This window comes from Lutjanus erythropterus, chromosome 1, assembly GCF_056507025.1.
Source record: "Lutjanus erythropterus isolate fLutEry1 chromosome 1, fLutEry1.hap2, whole genome shotgun sequence".
Taxonomy (NCBI): domain Eukaryota; kingdom Metazoa; phylum Chordata; class Actinopteri; order Lutjaniformes; family Lutjanidae; genus Lutjanus; species Lutjanus erythropterus.
In genome coordinates this window covers 35329362-35343379 of record NC_139317.1, presented here as the reverse complement: position 1 = coordinate 35343379, position 14018 = coordinate 35329362, and the positions used below count along the sequence as shown (strand labels likewise).

Sequence of the window (14018 nt, the reverse complement as noted above, 5' to 3'; positions counted from 1 at the left end):
CATGTACGTTTCTGCCAATGATGTGCTGATTTATTTATGGAGCAGCATCATACAGAGAGGAAGATGAACAAACAGATAAACAAATTCCCAAAGGCTAAAAATATATTCTTGATACAAACCAGCACACAAACTTGCAGACATTAGGAAATGAACCCAGTAGTGTATAGCAGACTTTCTACTCCCAACCAGAGTCTCCAGTGCACTTGTGAGGTCAAGGCCAGGTCACTCTGCTATGACTCTCGGAAAAAAAAAAATCCAAGAGGGGAAACTGGGACGTGTCCAAGACATGCAGCTCTTCCTGTGCGCCTGCAGAGATCTTGGAGCCGGTCATTCAGGGGACTCCTGACAGCATGATTCAGGGGCCATGTGCACCGGCTTTCACATGTTATTGGGAATTATGCAGAGACAGAAGGCTGGCCTGAAGCCAGGTACAGTACACAACACTACTGGGTCAGGCCTGAGAGTTACTGACAGATACCCAATCAGCAATGAAATCTTTATTTACTGTGCAAAATCTGCTGAACAGGCTTCTTTCCCTGCCGACACCCTGTTCACTTTTCATGCAGCTGCACACACAGATATGTGTGAGTTGATCTAGGATGAATTTGGGACCACATCTGATTCCAAACATTACACAAACATAATGTGTCAATATGTATCTCCTTACAGGTGAAGCTGACAACAGGCTGTTGACTTAAAGAGATTAGTAAATACAACGCACAGTGAGACATCACCTCGGATCTTCCACAATATCTTAAAAAGTAAAGAAAGATCTTAATAAGCAAATATCTCCAAGGAACTCTGTTATTATGGGAGCCATAAAGTGTTATTTTGTATTATGTTTGTATAACTTATCATATTGTTCCATTCTGATCCCTCTCAGCACAAAGCAAACTACACATTACTTGTGAGTTTATTCTGAGTATGGTGTGAAATATGTGGGTGAGTGTGTGTAGGCTACAACACAATATGCCTTTTACATTGTATGTTGAACCTAAATAAAGTTGCAGCAACCGACCAACCGGAAAGGTGTGGACAGCCTCATTCAAAATGTGAATGTGTGAGTGCATGTGTGCATAAGAAGGTGGAGGTTATAAGATCAGTGTGATAATTACTGCCAACACACAGCAAGATGATAGTGGTATTCTCTTTCACTCTGTCTCTGTGGTTTGTGCAGTTTTACATTTTACAGCATTTTATCTCCTACAGAGACAGAGATGTCAGCCGTGTGTGCAAAACAGTGACTGTCCTTTCCAAGTGTGTGCAGCAGTAGGCATCAGATCTACCTGCCAGGCCAGGCCAGGCCTTGGAGTTTGGACTTTAAAGCAGACCACGTGCTTAATGAGAGCCGAGCAACAGTGTCCTCCCCAAGCTAAACAAATCCCCTCTCAGATAATGCCCACCAGTGTACAGAGCCTGAGGGTGAGCTTTGACTGCGCACACACATCAGCAGTGCAATGGGTGCTAAAACTCATACAGGCCCTTGGCCCTTTCACATGAAGGAAAAGCAGTCTCTACGTAGTCGCCACTAAACAGTCAAAATGAAAACAAAACTGTGTCCTTCATTACAATACAGCACATTAATTATGAAACCTCTTACACTGAATGACCCTCTCACTGTGAAGGTGGAAGAATGAACTATATTTAAAGAAACATCATATAAGAACTGCCATCTACAATCCAAATAAATCACTGCAACAGCTAACAGACTATCTGACAGGTAAAACAGACATTTAGAGAGTCTGATTAACCTTATTTAAAATAGAGAAAGACTTAATTACTATATGAAGCAGTTTGTGACAATTTAAAAAATATCTTCTTTACTATAAAGGTCTCTTTGTGTGTGTCAAAAAGAGAGCAAAATAAAGACAAGAGAAAGAGCTGACAACATACACATGCTTCAATGGTCACATGGCATGAAGCCACAGCTCCTTGGCAACTAAACGGTTAATATGCAAACAAGTCTGGCAGCTCTGTATGAGGGGGAGTGGCTTCCGTTAAGGACAGATGAGGGAGGGAAGAGGAAGAGGAGGGGAGGGGAGAAGAGGAAGGGGAGGGGAGTAGCAAAGCTGGTGAAAGGAAGCAAGACTCTGTGTGTGTGTGTGTGTATGTGTGTGTGTGTGTGTATGTGTGTGTGTGTGTGTGCGCGTATGCGTGTGTGCGTGTGTGCGCGCACGTGTGCATAGACAGAGGGAGGTAGGGTGGCTGTAGAGGCACAGGTGTCTGTCTCTGAACACTCCATTACTTCCTCATCAAAGGGACTGTATTAGTGCACCACTGCTCTCATTTCTTGCCTGTACCACCATGAGAGTCTCCACTAACTCACCATTAGGGAAATGAGAGCTGAGGGTGAGCACAGACTGAAAAGATGGCTAGCACCCGCCGCTGCTTCAGAATCTACAGCTAGCTACTACTACTCTAATATACAAGGACTGTAACCATAGCCAGCTGGAAGAAAATGTCACAGAATGTTAATGGCATCATTATCTATGGTGCAATGAATGAGAAAAAAGCCTTTTGATCTCCTATGCACATGCACCGTTGTAGATGATGCACATGTTTGATCTGGTTATGTGTTATTAAACTTTTAAATTTCCACAGTTAACAGGTAAACACTGCTTGGTTTAGGCTACATAATGCTTACGTTTTAAAATATGTCCCAAGTAATGGTAAATATGTGTTTGGAACAATGTCTTATTAACCACCCAGCCAAATTTGAATGATAAAAAAAAAATAATAATAAGCCATGAAACGCAAATTCCACTATGAAATGAAAATGGCCAGAGGACCGTGACCCACCCAAGAATCAACCTTCCTCTCATTCTGCAGCAGAATGTTTTTTTCCTGTCACTGTTGGGTTGTTGTGACTGAAATTAGCAGTAACTGCCAGGATAATTTGGACTGAAAAAGTTGTGTAAGAGACATTAGTAACTGACATCTGGGTGGTTGAGTCATTCATGAGTGGATCAGCTTATGGCAGGTGAAATGAACCAGGTTACTTCAAAGAACCGGTCTTTTCATCACTTGCACTGCTAATGCTAATATGCTATAGCTTGTATATTGTTAGGGGACATACGGTTGTGTCATCAAGCCATATTTCAGGTCCGCTTAAAAAATTCTTGACATTTCAGCAGTTCACAGTTTTTTAACATGTTTTCAGCAAGTATTATCTAACATGTATGTAATTATGTAACATGTTTATAAGAAAATCTCTGAATTTCCTTCACAGACTTTAATCATTTCAGAATGATATGAAAGGGATGCATGCAAATCCTCATAATTTCTATCAAAATCATCAGCAGTTGACTTTCTGTCATTTAACTAATAAATTAAGATCTCCTACAATGGCCATTTCCTCTTAAGTATTTTTTCTTATCTGCAAGACTGCTCATGAATGCTGCATTCTGGGAGGCATTTTGATCAATCTTTATTTTAAAACGCATTTCCCTCCAGACTCGTCAAAGGCGGAAACATTATATAAACAATTCTGTATATGGGAAAAAAAAGAAAATGTGATCAACAGATAAATGATCAAGTCTGAGTTTACTCCACATGAAAAGCTGCTCTCTTCAACTCTACCACAAAACATAAAAGATGAAATTGAAAAACAAAAAAATTAAAGTCTCATCACCCTCACCTCCAACCTTTCCTTTACTTTTCTCGCTTCCTTGAAAACATTTCTCAGGAATAGGCCTGACCTTTAGTGTTTCTCACAGAAACAAAAAAACATCAAAGATACCTCATCACCATCACCAGATACTGTAACAATGGCTTTTTAGTGAAACTTAGATTAATCATAGATCGTCCTATTAAGTCTAGGTGTGCAGAAGTAAAGAAAAGAAAAGAAAAAGATTACACCGTACTAATTAGGCCTACAGCTACCAGCCAGTTTGTAGCCACACTGGAGTGTGGGGCAGCACCAGAGTTGATAAATGAAAGGAGACATGATGCACAGCAATGCTTCCTCAACCAATTAAATACAGCACCATGCATTAATGATCCTTTATTCAGGGCCAAGAGTAACGGTAGCTGGGCTGAGCATGGTGCCCTCTAGAGAAGCTGCTCAAAATCTAACAGAGCATTATTACTTCAGTGTTGCTTGCTCCACTGTGACCAAACAGCCTTACAGAGCCCGATAGAAGAACTGTGAGGGGAGAAACTCGGCTCACAGAACAAAAATGCTGCACTCAAGCTGCAATACCGTGAGGAAACTAAATTATGTCATAATTAGAACTGCAACTAAAGAATATTTTCAAGGTTGATTAATCTGTTGTTTAGTTTCTTGATTAATCCATTAGTTGATTGGTCTTTAACATGTCAGAAAATAGTAAAACTGTTGTCAATTCTTCACAAAGTCCAATATGACATTCTCAAATGTATTGGTTTGTCAACAGCCAAGTCATTCAGTTTACTGTCCTGAAGTAAAGAAACCAGAAAAATTTTAAGAAGCTGAGAATCAGACTTTTTTTTACAATACTCAAACCACTTAATAAATTATCAAAGTAGTTGGCAATTAATTTAACAGTTGACAACTAACAGACACACTATAGCTACAGAGTACTATTGCTATTACGATTTTTTTAATTAATCATTTATAGTGGTGACTTACCTGAGGATTTCTGGCTCTATATTCATACAGAAACAACCTATCCTGCCTGGCTGCTCTCCATCATCCTCTACTAGGAGTGTAAATCATCACAGTACGATATTATACTAGTTGTTTGGACAACTATACAATATTTGCTGTTATCACAAAGTGTGCCACAAGACAGTTTTACATGATCTATATCAGATGATATCCATTTAACACATTGATTTACATTTATGTCAGCTCACAAAAAACAACTAAATTATGATTCAACAATTTAATTACTAAACTCGTCCAAACATTTGTGACACTGACATGCCATGGGAATTTCAAAATAAGGTGCATTGAAAAGATGACATTATAGATCGATATTTTCACTTTGCCTCAATCATATTGGATTGTTGAACGGTGAATTGATATATATCGATCCGGACTGATATATTGTTATATATATTGCACTCCTATCCTCTACTGGTGGCCAGTGAGTGGGATCTGGGAGGTAACTGCCCTGTTGGCACACTCAGGCACCTGGTCAGCAGATGTTGTGGAAGGTGAGCAGGTAGCTCATGCCCACACAAACTTTCAAACCAATCAAGGAATACATTCCAGCTTTAAGTAGTTTCTTGGATACAGTTACTAATTTAAATGAATTATTCATTCCAAACTAGACCTGCACAATTTAAACTTCCAATTTTGCACAGACTTATTTGGAAAATGCAATTTAAACCACCTACAAGCTACTAAAAATCATTTTCTTTCATTTCTAACAATAATGTGGCTCCTATAGTGACTATTAGACACATGGGAACTGTAAGCCTATTTCAACTTACTGTAAGCTCAAAATATATAGTATGATGCAGGCGTTGATATTGCTGCATCCTCTGGGTTATCAACGGAATAAGCCAGAAATGTAAAAAGAAGAAGTAAACAAAGTTCAAGTCTGACATCTGTATTGCTCACTGTTAGAATGTGCACGTCTGAGTGAGATGACACTAGGGCCCAACCAAAACTGGATTTTTAGGGCTTCGATATTGATATATCAGCCGATATTCTTTAGACAGAATATAAAACACAGAACATATAGAAGCACACATTTTTTGCAATGATCTTTCAAAAGTGGTTAAAACTTCTGACAAAAATATGTAATAGAGGCAGCATATTTTACAGTCTGACATCAAACGTTATTGCCAAAATTATGTCAGGGCACAAAACAGTAAACTTTAATTTTTATTAATTAAAAATAATTCTAAATAAAAAAAACACAAATAGAGAAAAATATGTGGCCTATATATTAAACCTGAATTAAGAAGAAGGATTAAATATACATAAAATGCTGTCTATGAAGCTAACAAAAGAAATAACTAAAAACATTCTGCACTGCATTCTGTTAAAACAAAAAACAAAACATATGCTGATATCCATATAGGCCAATATAGCTGTGACAGGCCAATATTGGGCAAATGATACTGGTCCACCTTGGTCAGGATCTAGCAAATACACATGGAACGGACAAACAGAAAGTATACACATGCAAGCACCCCGTTTCCTTCCCTCCTTCCTTTGACACACACAGACACTCACTGTAACATATACAATAATCTATACACCATATTAATTTTGGGCACATACAGCAATTAGCACACTGGATACAATTAACTAGCTGGTCGAGCTGTAGCAGGGTCTACAACCCTGCTGCAATCACATGAAACTCCAATCCAGCAGGCATGAACAAATACAGCCCTAACCCTCACTATTAAGTAGTCAGCTAATTGACTCCCTTATTTAATCAAGTTCAGCACATACAACCACTCCCATTGGTAATAAATAGGTTTATGAGAAGAGACAGATCCATGTGAAGTCTTACAACTACAGCAGGTTGTCCCCAGTCATCTGGCTAGGACAGAAGTGAACACTAGGGGGTGACTGTGAGGAGAGCGTGCAGAATCCATGGAGTGGTAAAGAGAGAAGACGTGCCATCACCTTTATGTGAATTACTGGTCTTAATCAGTCAAGCAAAAGTACCAGAATGCTCTCCTGCATTTGACTTGCATCAGGTAAACAGTGTAAAAAGTAAGAAACAAGCCACAACACTATGTGATAAGCTGTGGTATTAATATTAATCTAGCCTAATATCTGTTTTGTGTTTTGGTTTGGCTTCCTATGTTATGTTTACTTTCTCAGTAACCCCTGTTAAAAAAAAAAACAGCTGTGACTTGGATTTGACGGTTGTGCAGAATACAGAGTAAAGCCTGGCTGTGTGTCAATCAGGCCCAATGACTGAGAAGAGCCGGCAGTGATTCTAACTAGGGCATCTGCCCTTCTTGCATCTTTAAGTGTCAGCTCAGAGGGCAGCCGCTCAGCAAGATTTAAGATGATATTTTAAGGGCTAGCACTGTGTGCAAGCACTAGTGAGCATGAGCCAAAGTGAAAGCAAGAGGCCATCCATCCAAAGAGGGACACCCTTCATAATTAGTAGCTGACTCAAAAATGTTACACACCAGCAGTGCCATTGTGGATCGCTTCCAATTCAAACACAATTCACCACTCTACATGTAGGCCTCTTTCCTGTTAAAGAAAATATTAAACATGAATCTGTTCAGAGGTAGTCAAGGTGGTGGTAAGGTAACCTGTATAGCCATCACATACTGTCAGCCCTGTCTTGTCACCTCAGCAACACTGAATTCCAGCAAAATTAGTGACAAAAAACAAAAAACAAAACAAAACAAAAAAATATATCAATATTTGCATGTCACTTTCTCACAGAGGAGTGCTGACTTACTGTTCAGGCCTTTTGGAAAAGGTCTTGCAAGATAATTCTAGTTTATTACAACTTCTAGGGCTGCACAATTGGGTAAAAAATTATATTGCCATTAATGTGACAGATAATATGATTGTGATATAATTCACAATTAATGGGACTGATCAATTCTGCATCACCATTTTTATTTTTATTTATTTATTTATACAAAAAACAGACTATTAAAATCATGATGATGTGACATTTGTTGGGGTTAGTACCAAACAAACATGTTTTTACATTTTTACATTCTGACAAGATTTGTGTGCCAGGAAATCTCTGCAGCGCTACACACTTCATTATAATGCTATTTCGTCACACATTTTTCCATTCATCAAAAAATTGGAGCTTTTGTGATTTGGGAACTGCACTTTTGGCCATATTGTAATCTTGAAAACATGTTGATAATTGTGCAGCCCTATTTTCATTGATTTGGCAATCCTAATAGCAATGTAAACATTGTAGTCACCACGGGCTTTACTGAAAACTAGAAATACAGGGACACTAAAGTTTGACAGGATGCGAAACATGAGCACAAAGATGATCAAACAAGTTATAAAAACCCAACAGTTTAGCCAGATTATCTAAAGGTTAAACTCAAAGTGCTTCCACCAGCAGTGGTCCCACATTAAACAGGAAAACTGAGCCCAAACCTACAGCACATACAGAAGGTCAAAGTTGAACCAAGAGCTCAGGCCTATAAACTGTGATGGATGTTGATGGATGATTTTTTTTAAAAGCCTTGTTCCAAAATCTCAGCAATTATTTTGTTGAGTAGTTACCATGGAAACAACAGCTAAAACCTAAGGGCAGTGGTGGACAGTACCAAAGTACATTTACTTGAGTACTGTACTCAAATACACTTCTTGAGTATCTGTACTTTACTTGAGTATTTGTTTTTTTGGAAACTTATTACTTTCACTCCACTACATTTCAATGACAATATTCTGCCTTTAACTCCACTACATTTCTAGGAAAGTTGTTGTTACTTGTTATTTTTAGGCTTGGTAATGGCGACGACAGGAGAAATACAATATTAAATCTCAAGATGTTATTATAATTAGAAAAAGAGAAATAATTCCAGGTAGGCTTTTAATGTTGGATTGTTGAAAAACACCACATAATTAATGTATACACTGCCCCTGAGGCCAGAAAGAAATCTCAGTTATTTAACAGACTTGGAGAACTCCTTTCAGTTAGCATCAATCTGCTTTTATAATGTGATTTTAATACAGTTACATCAGAAAATGACAATAGCTGTCCTTTTTGTTTTTGATTTTATTTCTATGCTGAAGTTTTTATAGGTGTTTCTATAGGCTTTGTGTAGCAGAGTGGTTCTACAAGCAAGTCAGTGCATCATTAGATGGTTTCAGAGAGTTACAAGCTTCTGTAGATGCATCATGAAAACAATACAGCATGTATTGAAATTTGAAAACATACTTTAATTTGTACTTTTGAATACTTAAATATTTTTAAAAGGAAGTACTCTAGTACTTTAACTTGAGTAAAATTTTGACTGAGCAGCTTTCACTTGTAGTTGAGTAATATTTTAAACAACATATGGGGTCTCACTATTCAGAAATCTACACTAATGAAAATATACTTATTTAGCAGTATTTGATTGTTCCTTTGAAATGAAACTGTTCTCCCAGTAAGGTGGACTTGAAAGCAGCACAGGTGGCCTCCAAAGAAGTGACAATTTTGCAGATGCTGTATGATTCATCTACCCCAGAGGAATTCAGTGTTTTGCATATTGAACAGCTAAAGGTTTCTGCGTACTTCACATGCCGTGTTGCAAACAAAATCATGAACCTTCTTCTTTTTAAGGCTGTTTTTTTTTCTATGGTGGTTGTTCTGAGTAATGACGCGGTGCTCTCTGAATCAGAGACGACACAGCAGGTCAGACACCAAGCAGTAAAGTGAAGCTGAACTGTGCAAAACAAGCAAGCCAGATGATGCCATTCATTAATGGGAACATCGGTGCAAAGTGAAGAGTGAAGCTGAGAGGAGGTCCCTCAGGATGCAAAAGCGAGTCAGCCAGACAGAGAGAGAGGGGAGGAAAGAGGGAAGGATGAGGTGGAGGGGAATTCAGCAAGGGGCTTACTGCCAGACCTTTACAACTCCTTCATTATTGAAGCGGTGCAAAGTGAGAGCAGGGCCAAAGCCTGCGTAAAAAGGAACACACACAGAGGCAACTACGTACATCTGCACACAAGCAAGACAGAGAGGGTGCGTAGTCGGCCTGCGGCCTTCAGGATGTGATGAAGTAAGGATTTTTTTCCCCCTGCTCTGATTTCCACCTCCTGCTAAGTGTGAGGCAGGTGTCTGTGGAGTCAATCTCACTGGAACGGTAGAGGCCAAGCACACAGGCTTTCTCCAACCAAAAAAGAATATTATAAACAGGATTACTCTATCCTATTCACATCAGAAGAATTTTATAAAAGAATGAGAAAAATAAACATAGTTAAAGGGATAGATAGAATTATCTCACTGTAACCACAGTCACAGTGCTGGTTGCCACTTTGGAGAAACAGAGAGGGACAGGAGCACTGATGCTACATTATGAAATGCTGTGAACAGGGTCAGCAAGAAAACATATTTTAGCCACTTTAAGAAACGCTCACCTAAAATAATCTGCATCAGTTTAAGTGTATGCTACATTTTAAATATTTTCACTGCTTTATCTTGCCGTAAGCCACCGTTTTCTGATGGGAAACTGCCGAGGTGTAAACCAAATATCGCTCTGTCCAAACCAAAGCATTTCAATGGGCAGAATCAGTCATTCTATGCTGCAGAACACAGGAGCTGCAGGTCTACTGCTGCTTCGATTTGTCAGTTTGTTTGTGTTATGGTGTCCTTTTTCAAACACCGGAGTCACCTAGTAACACAAACTAATTAACAGATTGAGGCAGCAGTAGACCAGCAATTCCTGTGTTCTACAAGGTTACAGAATTCACCCATGGAGTCTGGTTGTTAAGGAGAGAGTGATATTTGGGTTGTATGGAAAAAAATTTCACATGGGAAAAGGTGAGGTAAAGCAGTGAAAATATTCTAATTTTAGTGTAAACTTTTATTTTACTGACTGTGTTAGGTGGACATTTTTAAAATATGTTTTGTTGCTGATCCCAATTTAAATTTTGTTTTCAGTTCAGTCAAAATAATAGAAAATTTTTTTTAAACAGAAATCCAGATAACAAGAAACTATATCATAAAATGCATCATACTCACCATTTGCCTTGGTTAATTTATTCCCAGTTACAAAAATCTTTTATTATTATGAATTAAGCCAATGAGTTTGCTCGTGTCCACTAAAATAATCAGATATAGACACACTGTTGTCTTGATCTGAGAGAGCAAGCTGTCAGAGAGGGACTGGGTTGTTTCAGTATCATCCAGTTGCGGCTGTAAATATTCATAATTCAACTCAGCACAACAATCATTGTGACAATCAAAAGCACTGCCAGGCTGCGAGTCAGAGCAGACTCAGAGCAGCAAGTGATGACAAAGAAACATAAAAATGAAGAAGAGTTCATACAGTTCATTATAGTAATTGTAAGCTACTTAAACTGTGACTAGAAAAAAAAACAGCTATTTTATATCAATGAATGGAAGAACTCAATTGATGACAGAAAGATCAGAGCCTGTGTCAACCTTGAAATATACATGGCACGGTATAAACCATTTTTTAATTATTATTTAATCTTAGATCTTCAGGAAATAACCACTTAAGTCATGAACATAAGGATAAACAAAGTTGTTTTATGTAAAACTACATCAAAGTGCCATCATTTGTTTTGTGTGATATTTAGCATGTGTTTTATGTTACTTTTTTTTTTTTTTTACAATAAACATTGTCAAAGGAAAAAGTTGGCTAAAATATTACCTTCTAGGGACAAAATAACCACAATGGCTTATTAATCATTATGTTTGGTTAAATAGTTTTTACTGGCCCTGGCTTTTCTTCAGACTGCACCTGCTGACACTCTTAACGTTAATAAAATTTTATCTCAACGGCTCTGCTCCATTAGGCCACATTAAAGGCTGTAGGGCTGCACATCTATCCATTTTAGACAATACGGTTATACAATTAAACACAAAAATGATGACTTTTCTTCTTCAAAGCTGTTTTAAGATTAAATTTCTCAGTTTTGATACAACGCGATGGCATACTTTTCAGTTGTACATCAATTAAAGTCTAATTTTCACTCACAGGTCCTCATGCTCCAGACACTAAATGGATAATAATCTCACAATTATGTCTGCTTCACCAACAATATTGCACAAGGGGTGTGATGATAGGGGTCAAATTTTGAGATATGTACACTCTTGTAAGATTTAATTGTTCATTTGATAAAGATTTTATTTAAAAATAAAAAAAGATTATAAATGTTAAAATTCTGTAGGCTTTCAATTTGTAAATCTAATGTGAGTACTTTCTCTAGCTAAATAGCTCAGTAAAATTACTGTCACAAACAATCAGCCACTTCTTTAATTTCTAATCATATCCCACTCAGCAAAGTGGAGGCACTTTGAACTGTGTACATGTTTGAACACATATATTAAAAAAGCTTCATCAAGGTAAAAGGGACTAAACTTGTTTTGGTTGAGGTGGTGGTGTGGCAACACTAATGATAGGTACAGGAGTCTAGCCACACTCGACTCCACCAAGCCAAGGAAACCTGAAAATTAACAGAAATACCCAGACAGGCTCCACACTAAATGACTGATATGACACTCATGTCATTCTCAAGATTAGAAATAACATAGGGATGCATGATAAATACTGGAGTCAACAAATAATCGGCCAATAATGGTAAATTTATATTAGTATTTATTATTCTGATAATGAAATTAGAGCTAATAAATGCTGGAAGAATAATAATATTTGGCAGATTATATCAAAGCATTTATTTTGAATTCTTAGACATAATGCTCTGTAAAAGTCCAAGTATGTTTGTGAACTTTTTGACAAACCTAACTACAAAACAATAAATGAACCTTTGAAGAGTCAGAACTGTTCTTTGTTTTTGCTGTTATAGTGATGTCAGTTAGATTTGGGTTGGTTAGAGATGTGGAATCTTAAATGATCCATCTTTGCTCACTATATCTCAGCCTTTCTTACACTCAGGTGTGCAAAAACTACAAGTTATATAAACTTTTTAAAATACAATATTGTGAACTTATCGGTCATCTTAACGGTATGTGCCATGAGAAGCAGGTAATTATCATTATTGGCTGAAAAAAAAATCTATATTGACCATCTAGGACCACTTTTGATAAAATGGGTAAACGACAAGATACCCCAGGACTCAACAATAGGGATTGTGCAGGGCGAGTAAAATGCTATGTCAGGCTAGTAAATCTAGCAACTCATTTGCTCGACCGTTAATTGATAAAGAACCTGGAAACAATTTAACTCTTTTCGTGATGATTCATTAAAGCAATTTTTCATTCTAAAATGGCATAAAATGCTGTTTTCAGCCTCTCAAATATGGAGATTTCCATTAATATGGAAACTTGGAGATTTCTTTTCTCCATTTATTATCATATTGAACTGAATGATTTGTGTTTTGGTCTGACAAAACAAGGCATCACATTGATAAGGACAGTTTTTACTATATGAGCTCTAACAGACATTGAAGACCTATATTTAACATGACAATTGCCTTCAGTCTTTGTTGGCCTTTGATAACAGCTAATAAACAAGCCAGTTAGTAAAAAATGTAAAGTAAAAAGTAAGTAGAAATTGACATCGGTAAGTAGATTTCTGACCAACTTTCCTGACGGGACAAGTAAAAACAAACATTAACATTTTAAAGTTTTTTGACCAGGCGTTTGAACATCTACAGCTGATATAATTTTCATCTTGGCTTCAATAAATTCATATTTTTGTGATGCTGTATAAAGATACACTAGCTTGACTCACTACACAATCAGTGATTAAAGATTAATGACACACCAGTTTAGACAGAGGACTGTTTTCTTCAAATTTTAACAGAAACAAGGGAGTCAATTGTCCTGTCAACAGAAATTTAGCGTTGTAAAACACTAGCATAACATTCAACAAACAGTGTCTCGACTTGCACAGGCGTCCATGGCAACTAGCTAATGACTTCCTACTGTCACAAACCTGTTTGCTGAACTTACAAATCAGTAACCAGTGAGCCAACCACCGTCTCTGTGGACAATGTGACCGACGTTAACTTCTGTCAAAGTCAAACTGTGGTAAAGAAAACCATGTATCCAGAGGAACACAAGGGCTGACTTAACTACTTAACTTTCATTAGCTTTAGTCTAGCTAACTTTGTGTAAGCTTTACTTCATATTAAGATGTTTTATTCCAAAATTTTCTCAGACAATGCCTCCCTCCTACCACAAGACGACAATCATTGTGTCAGCTATAAACACAAGGGCAAAGAGGTCATTACCCCTTCATGACTTTTCTAATTTCCTCTGTTGCACCATACTCTGAGGCTAATTTACAAGTGGTTTTCATGCCGTCTTCCTCAAGAGTCTAGTGCCTTTCTATACCCGGAGACACAGTGCTTGTCTAACCACCCGGCTTTCTTTCCTCTTTCCACCAGTCAAAGGTTAACACGAGTTCAAGGAGGCTGCCTCACGTCACAACCAAAA

General features: G+C 37.7%; 1 protein-coding gene across 4 annotated transcripts in view; it reads right to left on the bottom strand.

Moving 5' to 3' along the window:
* The window catches only part of chd9 (chromodomain helicase DNA binding protein 9), a 95669-nt gene that overhangs the window by 62558 nt on the left and 19093 nt on the right, over positions 1 to 14018 (bottom strand). The window lies entirely within an intron of this gene.